This window comes from Ascaphus truei, unplaced genomic scaffold (genome assembly GCF_040206685.1).
Source record: "Ascaphus truei isolate aAscTru1 unplaced genomic scaffold, aAscTru1.hap1 HAP1_SCAFFOLD_516, whole genome shotgun sequence".
NCBI lineage: Eukaryota > Metazoa > Chordata > Amphibia > Anura > Ascaphidae > Ascaphus > Ascaphus truei.
Window position 1 is genome coordinate 65,477 of NW_027456847.1, and position 11,199 is coordinate 76,675.

Here is an 11,199-nt window from a genome sequence, read left to right on the forward strand (position 1 = left end):
CACCCTTTGGATTAACATGCTCAAAGGTTGCTTAGGTCTGCCCCTGAATATTGCTACTATACTCAGAGCTGAAATGCAAACAGGCTAACTGAAGGAATTAACCTTTCCACTGCCTGTTCTAACAGGACTGACAGAGGAAAGGCCCAGAATTAGCAATAGATGCCGAAGGCCAGGCTATATATATGTAGAAAAGCACTTTATGCCCCATGTTAGAGTGTAGCCTTTTCCCCATACAGTAAGGCTGAGTTCAGCGTGGCTGCTGCGGCAGCGTGCGTCCACGCGCACCTCCCCCGCGTGCTCCTGCAGCCTGGCGATCTGTGTTCAGGCTGCAGGAGTCGGGTCGCGGCATTTGGGGGCTTGGCGGGGGGAACGTGTCACGGAGCTGGTTCGCTGAACCAGCTCACGTGATGCGACTGCAGCCCCAAATATCATTTCTGGTTACAGCGGCGTCAACGCTGCACTTTACCGCCGGTGGAGTTTTCAGTTTGAACACTCCCACCAAACAATCTGAAATTGCGACGGACGTGCGCACGCACGCGTCGCGTAGCAGCCACCCCGAACACGGCCTTAGAAAGGCAGCCAGTAATGTAATGTGTGTTTTAGCATTTCTTTGCATGCAGGCACAGTAATTCACTTAGCTGCGTTGTCTGCAGAGAAATGCTGGGTCGTGACAAAGGGCTGGGAGCAGCTAAGTGCCGGGACAAATGGTGAGCGGGGAAGGGCTGATTATCAGGTCCGGGGACGGACTCCCAGCGCGGTAGAGTCTATACACATAATATATAAAGCTTGGCCCCCTGCAGAAGCAATCCCTCCAGCCAATTAGGCAAGGGAAGCCCATGACCAGGGGGCAAGCCCCCTCCCCCCTCACCTCCCTGGGATCTCTGGGCCGCCATCGCGGCCCCCCCTGGGGGGGGGGGGGGGGGGGGGCAGGCCTAGGTCAGTACAAAAGAGGCAGCCGGGAGCTGAATCTTCCATTCTGCTCCCGGTCTGCTGCGAAGTTTAGTGTCCTCTCCTCTAGGTGAGTTTGTAGTCTCCCTTTGGGCCCGATCGCAGCATCCCCCCCCCAATCAACATTGGATAAAGTTATGATCAATGCTAGAATGGCCGTGGGTATCGCTGCATACCGCATTCGTAGTGACAGCGGGCTGTATGTGGGGAATAAAGTGTATACACCTCAGTGTGGTTATAATGCGTTGTATTCGGGGTATGGTTATAATGCGTTGTATTCGGGGTATGGTTATAATGCGTTGTATTCGGGGTATAAGGCATACGAGCTGCATTCGAGGTACAATTGGCTGTAATTGGGTTACATGGCGTATATTGTATTTGGATTATAGGGGGTGTGTATATACCGCATCCGAAGTTACAATGGGCTTTAATGGGGTGACATGGTGTATATAGTGTGTATACTGCACTCGTAGTTACGTTCTGTTGTACGATAGGGTGTGTGTATAGGTGCTGCATTCGCCGTTACAATGTACTGTAACTGGGTTACATAGCGTATATAGTGTATATACTGCATTCACGGTTACGTGCTGCATGTGGAGTATAAGGTGTATTTATGCTGCATTCAGTGTTGTAATGTGCTGTAATTGGGTTACATGGCGGGTATAGTGTATATACCGCAGTCAGGGTTAAGTGCGGTATGTGGATTATAAGGTGTATTTATAGAGTGACCATTTGTCCCGGTTTTGCCGGCACAGTCCCGTTTTTTTCTGTGCTGTCCCGGTTGACAGTCCGTCCTGGAAATGTCCCGGGTTTTGCCCCTGGTGACTGGTACCGTGCGGGAGTCGGCGGCGGTGCGCGGAAGCGGCGGCGTGAGGAGGATGCGGCGGTGCGCGGAGGCGGCAGCGTGAGGAGGATGCGGCGGCCGTATTTTTTTTTTTTCCCCAATAGCAGGATGCCGGGGGCGGGGCTTTAGAGTAGAAGCAGGGGATTGGTTGGAGGTCAGGATTTGCCGGGGGCGGGGCTTAGTATTGGGGACGTGTGTGTGTGTGTGTGTGTGTGTGTGTGTGTGTGTGTGTGTGTGTTCACCAGAAGGAAGGCTCACAGCTCGCCTGTGTGTGTGTGACTGCCCCTTTCCCAGTCTGTGTGTGTGACTGCCCCCCTCCCAGTCTGTGTGTGTGACTGCCTCCCCTCCCAGTCTGTGTGTGTGACTGCCCCCCTCCCAGTCTGTGTGTGTGACTGCCCCCCTCCCAGTCTGTGTGTGTGACTGCCTCCCCTCCCAGTCTGTGTGTGTGACTGCCCCCCTCCCAGTCTGTGTGTGTGACTTCCCCCCCTCCCAGTGTGTGTGACTGCCTCCCCTCCCAGTCTGTGTGTGTGACTGCCCCCCTCCCAGTCTGTGTGTGTGACTGCCCGCCTCCCAGTCTGTGTGTGTGTGACTGCTCCCCTTTCCAGTCTGTGCAAGTGTGACTGCCCGCCTCCCAGTCTGTGTGTGTGACTGCCCCCCCTCCCAGTTTGTGTGTGTATGACTGCCTGCCTCCCAGTCTGTGTGTGTGACTGCCCCCCTCCCAGTCTGTGTGTGTGACTGCCCCCCTCCCAGTCTGTGTGTGTGACTGCCCCCCCTCCCAGTGTATGTGTGACTGCCCCCCTCCCAGTCTGTGTGTGTGACTGCCCGCCTCCCAGTTTGTGTGTGTATGACTGCCCCCCTCCCAGTCTGTGTGTGTATGACTGCCCCACCTCCCAGTGTGTGTGACTGCCCCCCTCCCAGTGTGTGTGTGACTGCCCCCCCTCCCAGTGTGTGTGTGACTGCCCCCTCCCAGTGTGTGTGTGACTGCCCCCCCTCCCAGTGTGTGTGACTGCCCCCCTCCCAGTGTGTGTGTGACTGCCCCCCTCCCAGTGTGTGTGACTGCCTCCCCTCCCAGTGTGTGTGTGACTGCCCCCCCACCCAGTGTGGGTGTGTGACTGCCCCCCACCCAGTGTGGGTGTGTGACTGCCCCCCTCGCAGTGTGTGTGTGACTGCCCCCGCACCCAGTGTGTGTGTATGTGTGTGACTGCCCCCTCCCAGTCTGTGTGTGTGTGACTGCCCCTCCCTCCCAGTGTGTGTGTGACTGCCCCCCTCCCAGTGTGTGTGTGACTACCCCCCTCCCAGTCTGTGTGTGTGTGACTGCCCCCCCTCCCAGTCTATGTGTGTGTGACTGCCCCCCCTCCCAGTCTGTGCGTGTGTGACTGCCCTCCCCCTCCCAGTCTGTGTGTGTGTGACTGCCCCTCTCCCAGTCTGTGTGTGTGTGACTGCCCCCCCTCCCAGTGTATGTTTGACTGCCCCGCTCCCAGTCTGTGTGTATGTGTGACTGCCCCTCCCTCCCAGTGTATGTGTGACTGCCCCCCCTCCCAGTCTGTTTGTGTGTGTGACTGCCCTCCCCCTCCCAGTCTGTGTGTGTGTGACTGCCCTCCCCCTCCCAGTCTGTGTGTGTGTGACTGCCCCTCTCCCAGTCTGTGTGTGTGTGACTGCCCCCCTCCCAGTGTATGTTTGACTGCCCCCCTCCCAGTCTGTGTGTATGTGTGACTGCCCCCTCCCAGTCTGTGTGTCTGTGTGTGTGTCTGTCTGCCCCCTGCCACTGTGTGATGCCCCTCTCCCAGTGTGTGTAAGTGCCCCCTCCAAGTCTGTGTGTGTGTGTGTGTCTGCCCCCCTCCCATTCTCTGTGTGTGTGTGTGTGTCTGCCCCCCTCCCATTCTGTGTGTGTGTGTGTGTCTGTCCCCCTCCCATTCTGTGTTTGTGTGTGACTGCCCCCCCCCAGTGTGTGTGTGACTGCCCCCTCCCAGTGTCTGTGTGTATCAGTGACAGAATGTATACAGACACCAACCCACTCACCCACTCACCCACGTGTCAGTCAGTTACCCACGTGTCAGTCAGTCACCCACCCATATGTCAGGCAGTCAGTCACCCACCCACCCACGTGTCAGTCAGTCACCCACCCTCGTGTCAGGCAGTCAGTCACCCACCCACGTGTCAGGCAGTCAACCCAAGTGTCAGGCAGTCACCCACCCAAGTGTCAGGCAGTCTCCCACCCACCCCCCCAAGTTTCAGGCAGTCTCCCACCCACCCCCCCAAGTTTCAGGCAGTCTCCCACCCACCCCCCCAAGTTTCAGGCAGTCTCCCACCCACCCCCCCAAGTTTCAGGCAGTCTCCCACCCACCCAAGTGTCAGGCAGTCTCCCTCCCACCCACCCAAGTGTCAGGCAGTCAGTCACCCACCCACGTGTCAGGCAGTCAGTCACCCACCCACGTGTCAGGCAGTCAACCTAAGTGTCAGGCAGTCTACCACCCACCCCCCCAAGTTTCAGGCAGTCTCCCACCCACCCAAGTGTCAGGCAGTCTAAAAGTGTCAGGCAGTCTCCCACCCACCCAAGTGTCAGGCAGTCTACCCAAGTGTCAGGCAGTCTCCCACCCACCCACCCACCCGTGTCAGGCAGTCTCCCACCCACCCACCCAAGTGTCAGGCAGTCTCCCACCCACCCACCCAAGTGTCAGGCAGTCAAACCCAAGTGTCAGGCAGTCACCCACCCACCCACCCAAGTGTCAGGCAGTCACCCACCCACCCACCCAAGTGTCAGGCAGTCACCCACCCACCCACCCAAGTGTCAGGCAGTCAAAGTGTCAGGCAGTCAACCCAAGTGTCAGACAGTCTCCCACCCACCCAAGTGTCAGGCAGACTCCCATAAAAGTGTCAGGCAGTCTCCCATAACCCAGCCACCCGTCAGGCAGTCTCCCATACCCTAGAGCAGGCCTGCACAACTCCAGTCCTCGAGGGTCGCAAACAGGCCAGGTTTTCAGGATATCCCTAAATCAGCACAGCTGGCTCAATTAGTGGCTCAGTCGTACTGAGCCACTAATTGAGCCAGCTGTGCTGAAGTAGGGATATCCTAAAAACCTGGCCTGTGTGCGGCCCTCGAGGACTGGAGTTGTGCAGGCCTGCCCTAGAGAAAGTGCAGCGCACCATGATCCAGAGAAGAGGCAGGTCTGGCAAAAATCTATCTTTATTAGAAAGTCATAAAAACAAGGGATGCAACCCCACCCCACCCCACTCTGCCACATAACCAGGATGCTGACGCCCACCTGATGACGTCAGAGCTACCATATGGCGCCCCCTAGTGACGTCAGACGTCTAGGTCTAAATCCCTGGCAATACAGCATAGAGCTGTCTTGGAGGACTGCAGCCACAGCCCCACCTCTCCCCAGACTGAACACTCCCCCATGTGTGGCTGTGGCTGCAGTCCTCCAAGACAGCTCTATGCTGTATTGCCAGGGATTTAGACCTAGACGTCTGACGTCACTAGGGGGCGCCATGTGGTAGCTCTGACGTCATCAGGTGGGCGTCAGCATCCTGGTTATGTGGCAGAGCCGGGAGGGGTGAGTATCAGGGGGGTGGTATATATTGTGACTGTTTCTTGTGTTTGGTAGCCTTCACCTTGAGAAAGGCAGTATTTGACTGCCGAAACATTGGACTTTATGGCATATTAAACCTCCTTTGAGTAAGACCGTGTGCCTGCTTCTTCTTCTTTGTCCGGCTACAGGAAGGGTCAGGAGACAGGGAGGACAGAGGCAGGAGAACCCCATCTGGCTCCGGCCTTGCCTGTCCCTACGAATACAAACATACAACCCCTCACTGAATAACATAGCCCTAACCCCATGTAATAATCCTGGGTGTAAACAAAATAATGGTTTTATGAATATTGTAATGGTTTAATAGGGACCTAGGAGGTGGCCAGTGGGGCTGTTATGTGTATTTGTGTTTATTGTGGGTAGCGGGGGTGGGTGAACGGGGTATTGGCCCCAAGGATGGGTGTTTAGGCCTACCGGGTGGGGGGGGTAGTGGGAGGGGTTAACCCCTTCATTACCTTAGCGGTATTAACCGCTAAGTTAAAGAAGAGGTTAAGTCATCCCCCAACCCCCTGGCAAGGCCTAAACACCCAGCCAGGGCCAAATACCACCTTCTCCCACCCCCGCTACCCACAATAAGCCTGGCACGGGTGTATAACCCCTTCATTGCCTTGGCGGTAATGAAGTTGCCTGTAAATGCATTTTTTATGCATGGGATTCATGCCGGGGGTCTCTGGTGCTGATATTAATGGATATCAGCTCTGGGACACATGCATGTTATTTTCATCGCAGCTTCACCCCACCTTCTTGCCAACTTTTGTGGCGGGACAATTTGGAGAAGAAACAGCAATTTTAAAGTGGCGATCAGCCGCAATAAGCTGATCAGGGCTTATAGAATTGAGCGTGTTTGAAAAACTGGCGATCAGTGCCGAAAAGTGGCTTATCACCGCGCGTCTGCCGATTTTATTTATTTATTTATTTTCCGGCAAAAAAAAAAAACGGTTATTTTTGCTCTAATCGCCAGCTTCTCTGGGCTTACTGAATCGCTGTAGGCGATTACTGCATGAGGGCCTTAGGGAGGATTTGTTCCTGTAAAGTACACCTAGTTTGGCATAGGATTTGGATGTCAGGGTATCAATGTGCAACCCAAATGTTAAATGGGAGTTGAACTATATGCCCAGATATTTCAAACAAGTAACAGGGGCTAGGATGGTTTTAGAGCTGGTTTTTATCTGAAGCTCTGTCATTGGCAGCTTTAGCAATTTAGCTCTGGTCCCAAATACCATTGTTACAGTCTTGTCAGTGTTTAAAATCAGTTTGTTTTGGGAAATCCAGTTTCAAGTCTCAAAAAATCAGATTGAAGTATGTGTTCAAGGTCAGAGAGGCGAGGGCTGCGTGCATATAGGATAAGATCTAAGGCCTCTCACAATATAAATTCCTCATCTATCCGACATAAGTATAAAATATACTCTACCTAGACCCCTAATACAGAGTTACCCACCTTATACGGGAGCAGCTGCCAGACGAGTATAGTAAATGTATCTTATTTCTTTTACCACTGGAGGGCAGCGTGGAGTTACACGGAGTGGCGCCCGTAAGGACGACGTGCCAGTTAGGCGGAAGGAGACGCGCACACACTTTTATGTGAAACGGATATATTTGGGGAGGGATTTAGGAGTCTGAGTGAGAAAATTGATATTTTGTCACAATGGAAAAATGGAAAAATTAACCATTTAAATATGCACAGATTTTATCCCACTTTTGGAAATTAGGGATGTTGCCTAAAAGTCTGAGAATGCACAAAGTGCCACCCCTGGGCTTTAATGAAGCAGCATTTGTGGGATAAAGGGAACAGCATTCTGTATAAAGGTATTTTGGGCTCGATATAAATAATTGAAGCCAAAAACTAATATTAAGGGGCCTATGCAGAGAGCAGCGCGAACGGAAATTTCGGCGTTTTTTAGCGCTATATGGCTATAATAAGGTTGGAAATGGCGAGTTGAGTAAAAAGCGCCATTTTTTTATTTTTTTTTAGTAGAACTCGCCGCACGGCTGGCGAGAACCAAAATCTCGCCAGTTTTGAAAAGGGCCGTATGCAGAAAGGTACGATCGCCATCTAGCGGCTGTTCGCGCCATTAAAATGGAGAGAAATTCTACAATTAGCTCCGCCAACAAAAGTTGGCAGGAAACTGGAGCTCACCGGCGAGAGTGAAAAGAAAAAAAAAAACGCTCTTTTTTTCAAACATGTTTCACCAGCGCGCATCTCGCCGGTTGAAACTCTCCATAATCAAGCATGATTTTAAATGCAGTTTTCTGACCTTTCTGCATATGGAGATAAAATCACGCCATTACAGGTACAATTTATTACCAATTCCAATTATTTCCAGCGCTGCTCTCTGCATAGGCCCCTAAGTAAATTGAGAATGGAAAAATATTCAGCACAAACGTACAGAATGTGATGTTCTGAGAGATCTTACAGATGTTATCAAATCCCTCAATGAATGTATAGAAAATGTCTGTATAGAACGAGTCAAACAAGAATATGCCAATAAAACGTTTAATTGGGAGATACAGGGGCCACAATTCAGGTCAGTTAGCTGGAAGAAGGGAAGCCGGTAAGCCGGTAGAGCCGGTCAGCCGGTCAGCCAGAAGAGCAGGTCAGCCGGTCAGCCAGTAGAGCAGATCAGCCGGTCAGCCGGTAGAGCAGGTCAGCCGGTCAGCTCTGAGATCAGCATTACTTATATCTCCTAACCTTTGCCTCCTGCATGTAATGCGCAGAACAGCCTGCACTGCATATACTGTACATGAGATACTTAACCCTTTCTTTTCGCTCGACTCTAATCTGAATGATTTGCTAATTGGTTTGTAATTAGAGAGATATTTGTAGCAGAATCCCATGTATGTTCTTTTTACCTTTTTAGATACCGTTTTGTGTAATAAAAGATATGAGATCAGAGGGGCTCCCTGTTTGCACTCGTGTTTTGGCAGAAGTGTATATGTGGCCCTATAAATCTCCCTCACACCCGGCTTGGCAGTGTGACACTAGTGCAGCGACCTGGGGAAGAATCACTGAGCTGTTAGCAATAGATACAACGGATAGAAAAGACACTACACATAGGTTGGATTAAAGAGAGTATTTTATTGAAATAATTAATCTCTTTGCTGGGAGGGGCCTGCAGCACATTGCAGAGCGATATAGTAACACGCAGAGCAATGCACTGCAGGCCCCTCCGGCAGCAAAGGAGTGAAGACCAATGCAGGGTGTATAAAGATCTCACTGATAATTCATGCACAAAGGGCAGTTTGTTGCTGTGATCCAGAGGAAGGCGAAACATAACCCCTACTGTGCAATGGGGGGAAAAAATTCCTTCCTGACCCCATTAAATGGCAATCGGATGGTCCCTGGATCACTACGCAGTGAGATCAGATGGAGCAGCACAGATCAGCGTTGTTATACACAGGGGCACACTCAGTATATAGAGATGCGGGTGATGGGGCCCTTGTGCCCCTGTGTATAACTCACCTGCTCCCCCATCCCCCTGGATATCTATCCCATTCACCCCTTTTCCTCCCGCATACCTCGCAGGGCCGGCCGGCCATTAGGCGGTCGCCTAGCGCGCAAAGGTCCTAGGGGCGCATTAATAATCATTATTATTTTTTCCTCTTATTATTTCTAATTTATTTATCTTTTTTTAAAAATTATTATTCTTTTTTTTATCCAGTATTTTGGCGCCCTTTTATTTTTATTTTGCGTCGCGCTGGGGTGCGGTCGCACCCCCTGCAGCCCCGATAGCTACGCCACTGTTTATTTTATTATTTTATTTATCTTATTTTTATACAACTGGGGCACAAATTTTAAGTTTCGCCTGGGGCGCATGAAACCCGTGCTCCGGCCCTGCTCCTTGTTCTCTCTCACCCTCTCACGCCCAATATCCCAATCTCCCTCTAGTACCTGCCCCTCCCGCAGCCTTCCTGATCTTATCTGCCTCTCCTGCGGTCAAACCAACTTCTCAGGGCCCCTAGAATACCCCTGGATCTACGCCCTGGCTCCTCTGCTACCTGCTCCCGGGGTCTGCTGCTCCGCCTAAAAAAGGTGAAGCAGCAGATCTGTCCGCACCTCTCGTATTCTGCTACCTGCTCCCGGGGTCTTCTCCTCCGCCTAAAAAAGGTGAAGCAGCAGATCCGTCCACACCTCTCGTATTCTCCTAGGCCATCGTCCACCACGTCGCCAGACTTGACATCCGCTTCGTCGTCTGCCTCATCGGCCGCCTTGTAGCCCACCTCTTCGCACCACTTGACGCCCGCTTTATCGTATGCCTCGTCGTCCGCCTCGTAGCCCGCCTCGTCGTCTGGTGGCACAAAGGGCACCACCTTCGTGCGTGTCCTGATCTGCAGGAGACATGAAGTGTTTGTAACCAGGGACAGTGATACTCTGTATCGCAAGAGCTCCTGTGCCACTTATACCCCCTCCCCAATACCACGTTATACCGCCCTCCACAGGGCAAATACCCGTTATACCCACCTCCCCAGGCTCAGTACCCAGTTATACAACCCTCCCAAGGCCCAGTACCCTGCTATACGCCCCTCCCCAGGCCCAGTACCCGTTATACCCACCTCACCAGGCCCAGAACCCGTTATACCCACCTCACCAGGCCCAGTACCCATTATATACCCCTCCCCAGAAGGTCATGTTTCTATTTATCAAAAATACATTGAGTTACCTCTGGTTTTCAAGCATGTCCTGGGGGAGTTATCACAGAGACACAGAAACGTCGCTGAGTTTGGTGAGTAACTCCCTTAAACTCTCAGCAGTTGAATTCCCCATTAGGCGCTTAATGCGTTAAAAACAAGCGTTGCTATTTCTCTGCATGAAGTTGCAGGTAATTGGAAGAGTTACACAGTGACGGCTATTTCATCACTCACCTTATTCCATCGAATCGGTCTTAGCGGTAGTGATCTCAGTATTATTTCCTCCTTCACATCGGATATCCATATCCATTCTTCGCCTCTGATCTGTATGCAAGACAATGCTTTAAGACAGGGTTGCGCAACCTTTTTCCCCTGCTCCCCCCTCCACCCTCCCCACCTTTTCTCCGACGTTCTGATATAACGACGTCATGTGATATCACGTTGCTATGGCAATGCCACATCATGTGACGCCACGTTGCTGTCTCCAGAAGCCGCCGGAGACAAGGAAAGGGAACTTACAGAGGCCTTGCGTGCGATTTCCGGCATTTAATTTAAATGCTGTGGGGAAGAGCGAGGGGCCACTGTAAGCGCCGAGCCCCTCCTCCCTCCTCCCCAAGAAAATGTCGCACCCCTCGATTTGCGCACCCCTGCTTTAAGAGATATTCTGGGATCCTACATCGGACCCTTCCTCATATTGACTGACCTTGCAGTGCTCTGCACTGACTTGCACTGACCTGCTATGATGCCTCTCAAAATACCATGCTAACTCATTCTGAACATACATGTGTCCTTTCTACATGTTACTCAGCTTGTATGGGCCACAGACAGCTTTCCCGGGGTCCAGGACTAGTTGCCACCGGGGACACTCACCCATGGGTCGGCGACCTTGCGAGAACCCACCCCCCCCAACCTGTTTTCTCTTGCATTGCCATAGACAACAACATTTCAGCCTGCTGGCCTTTCTCAGGTAAAGTGGCTAAACCCACTAAAGCCAGTAAAGAAAGGCCAGCAGCCGAAACATTGTAGTCTGTGCCACAATAAATTATCTTTTTTTATTCAAATCCGTGTGCCCTTTTCCATCAATTATATTGTATTCATTGGACGAAATGCCGGTCTTCCCTGAGACTAAGGGGCACCGGTAAAAGTATCACTAATTGTTTTTTTTAGTGTGCCGCAAATCCCCATCATTTT